The sequence below is a fragment of the Falco rusticolus genome, chromosome Z, assembly GCF_015220075.1.
Source record: "Falco rusticolus isolate bFalRus1 chromosome Z, bFalRus1.pri, whole genome shotgun sequence".
NCBI classification, from domain to species: Eukaryota; Metazoa; Chordata; class Aves; order Falconiformes; family Falconidae; genus Falco; species Falco rusticolus.
The window spans coordinates 163,543-171,657 of NC_051210.1; positions in this window are offsets into that span (position 1 = coordinate 163,543).

The window sequence follows — 8,115 nt, forward strand, 5'->3', positions numbered from 1 at the left end:
GAACCAGATGTGTGGCTGACCGTCACACGATGGGAGTCCTTGCTTTCAATGGGCCTAAAGCTACTTGTTGCACCTCAGTGTATTTTTGCATTTATCCTCAGAAAGTTTCATTTCTGAGATGCTTTTAGTGTTTTTCTTATCATTTTCATAGGCAGCACCTGGATATGTTCTGGTACAGTATGTACAGCTGTTTCAGCATCTTCCTTCCTCGTAACAGCAAGCTGAGGTCTCTCTGCCCTGGTTATCGTGGTTAGTCATTTATGCTGCAGTAGTATGTTGGCATTTCAAGCCAGAATCCAAATACATGCCAAGCAAAACCACTCAGAGAATATGCGATCCAACAGGTTTGGTTTTCGCCTCAAAATTGTAGGGGACAGCATGCGGTGGTGGGGTGACTGGTGATCATGCAGTGTTCCTGGGAACATTCAGAACTGCTGCAGCGCATTCCAGGGAGCTGGGAAGATGCTCAAGATGCCTTTCAAACCCTACTGCCATGCCCGCACCAGCTGCACAACCATCTATGAGATGTGGCTGCTTTCGTCAAGCCCTTTACAACACAGCTGAAGAGCTAACAAGGCCTGTAGCCTAGAGACTGCAAGACCACACCTTCTTAACGGTATTACAAAGGGTGATACAGTCCTGCTGGTACCAAACCCTTTCCAGTGGTTCCAGTGTAACCGTGCTGTCTGCTTCAGGCCTCCAGAAGGCCTGATTCTGGTGTCATCGATTGTTCCGCAGGAGGAAAGGCACCTCTGGCTGGAAGAAGGCTGTTTGGCAGAAAACCAAAAAGGCCTTTCATTTATTCTTCATGCCCTTTTGTGGAAGATCTGTTAGGGACACTGCTGGATGTCCTTGTGATGTTGCGGTATGCAGACTAGGGGGAAACACCTTTTAAGATTGAGAGATGCCACGGGTTCAGCATTGGTGGAGACGGGCTGGTTCATGGCCGGTGAGGACAGCAAGGAGCAGCAGCCATGGCCTGCAGCTGAGATGGTGCATAGGAGGGGGGCAAGGCGATGTGATGCTTGCTGCATGCCCACACAGCAGCTTCGGTAGAGTTGATTTTCTTCCTAGTAGCTGCTGCAGTGCGGTGTTTTGGATAGACGATGAGAACAATGTTGATAACACTGTGATGTTTTTAGCTGTTGCTAAGAAATGTTCATATTGAGTCAAGTACTTTTCAGTTTCTAGGGCCCTGCCAGCGAGAAGGCTGGAGGGGCACAAGAAGCCAGGACAGAGCAGGACCAGGACAGCTGCCCTGAACTAGCCAAAAGGGCTATTCCACACCACAGAGCATCATGCTCGGTATATAAACTGGATCTGTGTGTGTGTGTGTTGTGTTGGCCAGGGCCAGCAGATTGCCGCTCAGTGGTTGGCTGGGCATCGGTCAGCGAGTGGTGAGCAATTGTATTCTGCATCACCTGGGGCTTTTTTTCCTTGTCATCATCATCAGCATCATTGTTATTGTATTTCAATTATTAAATTGTCTTATCCCAAACCTCAAATTTTGTAGAGGAGGGAAGCTGGGTTAATTAACATTGATAATATACAACTGTGGGTTGGCTTCAGGGGCGGTGGGTTGGCCGATGTAGGTAAGGTGCAGGTGTGGCTGGTTCTGTTAAGTGGTTGAGAGCAAATGAAGAGAGAGCAGCTGAGGAAGAAGCAGAGAGAACGGGCCCTGGATGAGAGAGACTAGGAGAAGGCAGTAGAGTGAGTAGCATGATGAGTATGTTGGTATGAGATGGTAAAAGACCTTGTTGCAGCTTGATAGTTTGGAGGGTGCTGTGAAAAGAATTTCACCTTTTTTCCCCCCCAATTCTCCTCCTCTTCCCACTGGCAGGAGGTGGGAGAGTGAGTGAGCAGCTGGGTGGTGCTTACTTGCTGGCTAGGATTAAACCACAGCAGGACTACAGCCAGGAATGGGACATGGGTTTCCTTTCCTAGAGCACCCACTGCCCTGCTAATGGAGCAGCAAGTCGCTTACGGTGGTGGAGGTGCCCCCAAGTCTGGTGGACTCAGCAGAAGTGGCTGAGGAAAAGTCCTCCCTTCCCAGGCTGCAGAAATGATATGTGCCCTTCCAAATAACAAACTTTCTTCTGTCCTTTCTCCCCAGCTTCAGCCTCCCCTAGCCTCAGGGGGACCATGGAGGTGGTCCCAGGTGGCATACGGCACCAAGGATGAGAACGCTGCAAGGCTTGTTGCCCAGTACACAGTACCCAATAAGAAGGGCATGCCGTATGAATTGTGGAGCTCATAGAGGAAGCAGAAATTCAGGTGAAAAGATTTCTGCCGCAAGATTCTGTCAGCGGAAAGGGTCGAGAGTTTGAGTAGGTCACACGCCCTAAGAGAGCAGTTTTGGTCCCGTTAGGTCTAACAAAAACCTGACATTGAGGTGAGCAGCCCTCCTTGCAAAGCTCCTTCCAGTCTATGGGATGGGGATTTTACTGGAAATCCTGCAGAGTGTTGACAAGATTGTGACTCTGCCTGGTTCCACGGGACTAGTGGGTTGTTTCAGATGGCATCTTGCGCATGGGCTTTAGCTGGCGCACTGATGTGTATTTGTTTTTCTGAGAGAGCATCTGTATCTCCTTGAGACACTACTAGGAGTACTTTTTAACATTTTTAATGGAGAAAAAAACCGGCAGGAGATGTGTTGATGACAATATTAAAAGGCTTGGGGGTGTTTCTGCTTTTGAGCTTTGATTTTGTTTCTCCAAAGCCAAATGGGCTGCGCAGTGGCAGAACAGTAAAACCTAATGCAGAACTCTGTATAAGGGGAAAAAAGAGAGAACTGGACAAGTCTCTCCTTCCCTGCTGTTGTTGAGAAGGAATACCACACCATCCCTCCTGATTGTGAAAACACTCCACCAGCCACAGCTCCGTAGGGACTTCTCTCTTCCAAGAGCTTCCCGTCAGGGGAGTGCTGGTCCATCCCTCCCTATGCTTTCTGCCAGCCTGTTGAATCTCTGCTCTGCTACAGTTGCAGTGGCACCGGTGAAGCTTGCAGGATAAGGGAAGGAGTCGGCAGACTTGAGGGTAAATGTGATGTACAGGGCAGGAGTCAGCTCAAATGTCACTTGCTGTGGTGCAGAGCCCCGTGTGTCTGTGCGCTGGAGGGGTCAGCAAAGACCTCTGTGTAGGATCAAACCAACCTAGCAGACTTAGGTATCCAAACGGTGCTGCCAGTCTAGTTCCTCGGTGCCTGTTTGCCTAGGGAGGTGGTGTAATCACCGTTCCTAGAAGTTGTTCAAAAAAACCCTGCACAGATGCATGGTTTAGTGACGGACTTGGCAGTCCTGGGTTAATGGTTGGACCTGATGATCTTCAAGGTCTTTTCCAACCCAAATGTTTCTATGATTCTATGAAACTTATAGGTTGTGGAGGAAGACAGAAGAGCCTCCCCCTGATTAACTAACAGTAAACAGATGGGTGAGACAGGAGGAAGGCACAGGCAATTGTGTGGCAGTGGAGGGAGGTTGCCAGAAGGGTTTGTGACACCTGGGTTACTCCCCTTTTCCATAAACACCCTGAAGAACAGCAGCAAGTACGCTGATGGAGTCTGTGGGCAGTTACCACAGCCACAGAGAACCTAAACCGTTCAGAACAGCAGTGGGCAGCCAGGCACTGAGGCTGAACCCTGCCAACTGCTGGGATCCAGGCACAGGTGGGCACTGCGTTGGCTGATCCTGCATGTGAGAGGCAGCAAGTGATGCTCAGGAAAAGGCAGCCTCGCATGTCATCACAGAGGTGGCAGTTATCGGGGGCAGAGCAGCCAGAGAGATGTAGAGCAGCATCATTGCGCCAGCATATGCATCCACTTTGCGCTGGCACCTCGAATGGTGTGCTGTTGAGATTGGGTCAGCCTTGTCTTGCCTCCTGTAAGCTTGGAGGGAAGAGGAGAGCTACAGACTGTTTAGGATGGTGAAATGGGCACAGCAGCCTCTGTGCAGGGAGACCAAATGGAGACGGCCTCTCAGTTTGGAAAGGAGCTTGCCAGTGTGACCGCGGTCGTTACTGCTGTGGATGAAGTGAGCAGGGCAATCAGACCTGCTATGGAACTGCAGCAACACCTAATGAGGAACCGCATTATTATGTGTTCAGCTGTGTGTATAAATGGGCTCAAAGGGCAAGAGAATGCGACTGCAGAGAGTCCCCGGCAGTGCTGTGCTAACAGATTGTTCTCTAAGCCTCGTGCATTAATGTTGCCCTCTGTGTTCTGTGTTAAGTTACAAGTCTTGACTTTTTTTTGTCTTTTTCCTTGAACAGACTGGATTTCTGCCCAATGTCTCTGAGCCATGTCTCACTGACCTGCTGAATTCGGGGCTTTTTTTTTTTCCTTATTACAATGCCATTATGAACAGTAACACAGATAAACCATACAACCACCTCAAAACTGCCCTTCCCTTTGTAGATGTGAAAAGTTGCTAGAAGCGACATTTCTGACATCCTCAGATGTATTGCCTCACTGTGGCTTCTCCTAGCCCATAATAACAGCTGGCAGAGGCTGGAACTGCACAGCTGCTTCTGGCTTCGCTTGTATTGCTTTCAGCTTCATGCTTTTTAGCTTGTGGTTAAAAAGCAGCTCTTAAGCCGAGCTCTGCTGCCTCGCTGCACTGGGCTCTGTGTCACAACAAAGAAAGGAAAGGCTGCTGCCTAAGGGAAGATGAGCCAAGAACCGAGTGTGCTGGAAGGGTGCAGACAGAGGCACTGGTTTCATGGGAAAGGCTGTGGCCTCGTATTACTGGAACAGGGCAAATCTGGTGGTGGTGACCAGGGTCAGCCAGATTTCCCAGGCAAGTCCATAGGGACAAGGCAAGATCCAAGATCAAGCCAGAAAATTGGCTTGCGAGGGTGTCAGTCAGGTTCCAGACCCAGCAGGGTTATGCAGCCAGGCACTGCAGCCACAGCGTGGCTCAAGTTGGGTCACAGCCAAGGGCCCAGTGTAAAACAGCTCCCGAGGGAGGGGCAGGTCCTTGCTGAGCCTGCCTGCCTTCCCAACAGTTCTTGGTGATGAGCTGCCTGCAAAGCAGTGTGAAAAATTTGTGTGAGGAAGGCTGTGCCCTCTAGCACGTGATGCGCTGCTGTGGTGGGTTGACCTTGGCTGGATGCCACGTGCTCACCACGCTCTTCTATCGTGCCCCTCCTCAGCAGAACAGGGAAGAGGGGGAGCAAATAAGATAGAAAAATAATTGTGGGTCACGATAAAGGCTGTTTAATGAAGCAATGGCAAAAGTTGCGCATGCAGAAGCGGAAAAATAAAAAACCCAAAAGATGTTATTCTCTACTTCCCCATCAGCAGGTGATGTTCAGGGAAGCAGGGCTTCTGTACCCGTAGCAGTTGCTCTGGAATACAAACAGTGCAAGTAGCAAGGTTTCCCCTCCCCCCCCGCCCTTTCCTCCTCCTTTCTCTTAGCTTTTATATCTGAGCAGACATCATATGGTATGGAATGTCACTTTGGATCAGCTGTCCTGGCTGTGTCCCTTCCCAAGATCCTGCCCACTCTCAGCCTACCGGTGAGAGGTGTGTGTGGGTGGGTAAGGTTGGAGACACAGCCTTGATGCCGTGCGAATACTGCTCAGCGGCAGCCGAAACACTAGTGTGTTCTCACCACCTTTCTAGCTACCAACACAAGCACAGCACCGAGGGCTGCGAGGGGGGCTCGGCCGGATCTAATACAGCTGCACTGGGGAGCCTGGAGGCAGAGGTGCCTGCACCCTGCAGCAGCAGGGAGAGGAATGAAGTGCTTGCTGTGTGCTGGGATGCCTGTGCAGCAGGCAGGCAGCCTCTGCGTGCCCAGCGTGGAGATGAGGGCGAGCCGGCTGTAGGGAACTCCGCGTGGCTCTCCAGCCTGCGGGGAAAACGCAGCCTGAGGACTGCCTGTTCCTCCTTCATGTTTCCTGCTGGGTAGGTCACCGACGGGGCCTGTTGTCGTTGCTTTTGCTCTGCAGGTACGTTGGTAAAAGCTAGATTTTTGTCAACTAAGCTGGCGCGGGTAGGCTGCTCCTCCGGCTTATGGGAGATGAGAGCTTGGGAGGAGGGTCTCGGCAGGTTCTGGGGGCTCACTAGGAGCACGGCCTTATGCCTCTCCCACATCATACGTGCAGTCTCTGTGTGAAGCTTTCTGCTCCGCTTGTGCTGCTGGCATGAAGCCATGCCCCTAGCTGTGTGAAGGTCTGGTTTTCCCTTCTCATTCCCATACCTTTTTTTTTGTTTGACTTGAAGAGTAGGACTGTTTTGGATCCCGCCCTCTTCAGCATCTCTCCTGTACCGTTTGCAGCATTGCTACCTTCTGGCACTGAACCAGAGCAAGAAGATCTCTTCTTGTGACTCCTCTTTAGCCAGGAGGTTTATGCTCTTAAAAGACACTGGTTTTATGAAAATGTTTTCAAAGTCCAGTAAAGCAGTAGCTTTTATGGGGAGCAGGAGGGACCCTGATCTTCCCTGTGAAATGTAGTTTTGAAGAAACCCTGCTGCTACCTATCTTAAAAAAAGGCAAAGAGCATGAGTGCTGATATGCAGCCAGGTAAGTTCCTCAGACCCTCAGCGCTGTTGTGAAGCTGTTTGTGAAAATGGGTTGGGATTGATTCTGAGTATAGCAAGGCACAGCCACCTTTTCCACAGCTTCTTTAGAGCAGTCACTGGGCTAGATGCTCCTGTAGAAGTTACGGTTTGCCTACCTAGTGGTCACTAGAGGTTCGCAAAGCCTCAGTCCTAGGGTCCCTCCCTGTTCTTTTTGGTTGTTTCTTTCTGCCTTCAAAAGCTACCAATAGTTTACTTGCCTGAAACTTGCTTAGCAGCTTTTAAACACTGCGCTTTTCCGTAAAAGTAACAATAAAGCAAGGGGAAGAACAGACGACACCCTTCCTAGCCATCTGCCTCTGAGATGTACACGTACCAACCCAGCTTCCTACTCGGTGAGCAAGCAATTTTGGTCCTCTGAATTTTCCTGTTATGCAGAACTGTTGTCTTCCTGTTGGCCAGATCTCATGTCTCTCATCATAATTAGGTACCTCACAAGCAGCCACCCAGATGAATTGGTTACATGGATGATCATAGAAACACTGGTTTGGGTTGGAAGGGACCTTCAAAAAGTAACTGCACGCCACCTCCTTTGCGTGGTCCTTTGGGAGGTGGGAATGACCCTCTCATGTCTTTTTTTACCTGAAGTTTTGCTCCTTAAAGTCTACGTGGTGCCCAGCAATCCTGACGTGTCTGGAGCCCTACCTCAATACCTGGCTTAGTAGCATTACTGGTGAGCAACCAAACCAGTAGCTGGGGTGGGGGAGGACCTCGAGGTGAGGACCTGTGTATCTTCATCCACCTTCTGAGGAGGATGTGGGGAGGGACTGTTGACCTGCATAGCATTCATCCTGCTGCCTGCGTCCTTTGCCATTTTGATCTGGTCTGTGGAGGAACTTGCTACCAGCATCCCGGAAGGGTTGGGTTGTGTTTCAAAAACTCCTCCATGGCTTGCTCAGCGAAACCGCCAGAGTCCCCAAGATGAGAAGGGCGGTAAAACAGAGGAGTCTTTTGATCGATGATAGCCGGGCCATCTGGTTTGGGTGCCGAGGAAGACGTACTGCCATCTCTTTGGTTTGCGGAGCATAAAAGGTGGTCAGCCAGTTAAGACTTGTTTGCTGGGGCTGTCTGTGCTACCTCTGGGTTGTGTCTTCTCACAGACCATTGTATACTGGGAGCTGGCCAGCGCTGGAGTTCGCTCTTGCAGTCTCTCGAGCTGCCATCACCGAAGAGCATCGCCAGGAGCTGGAGAGACACGGTATCGGCCGTGAGAACGCCGGGGGGGGGGGGGCGGGGCGCACAGGCACCAGAACTGCCTTTTCTGCCGCGTCCGATCGCATAGCTCGTTGCATCGACTGCGCGCAAAGCCCGGAGCCCACGCGATGGGCAGCACGGCACGCCCGGCGGCGCTCCCGGTGCCCGCGCCCCGACGGACGGACCGGGCTCGCACTCCGCACCGGGCTCGCACCGCCGCACCGAGCGCGGCATGTTTCGGACCGCGTAGACGGGTGACAGGGGCAGCGCCAGGCGCCTTCCCTCCCCGCTGCGCCCGGCGAGACTCCCGGGATAACCGGCGGCTCCGCTGCCGTGCTCGG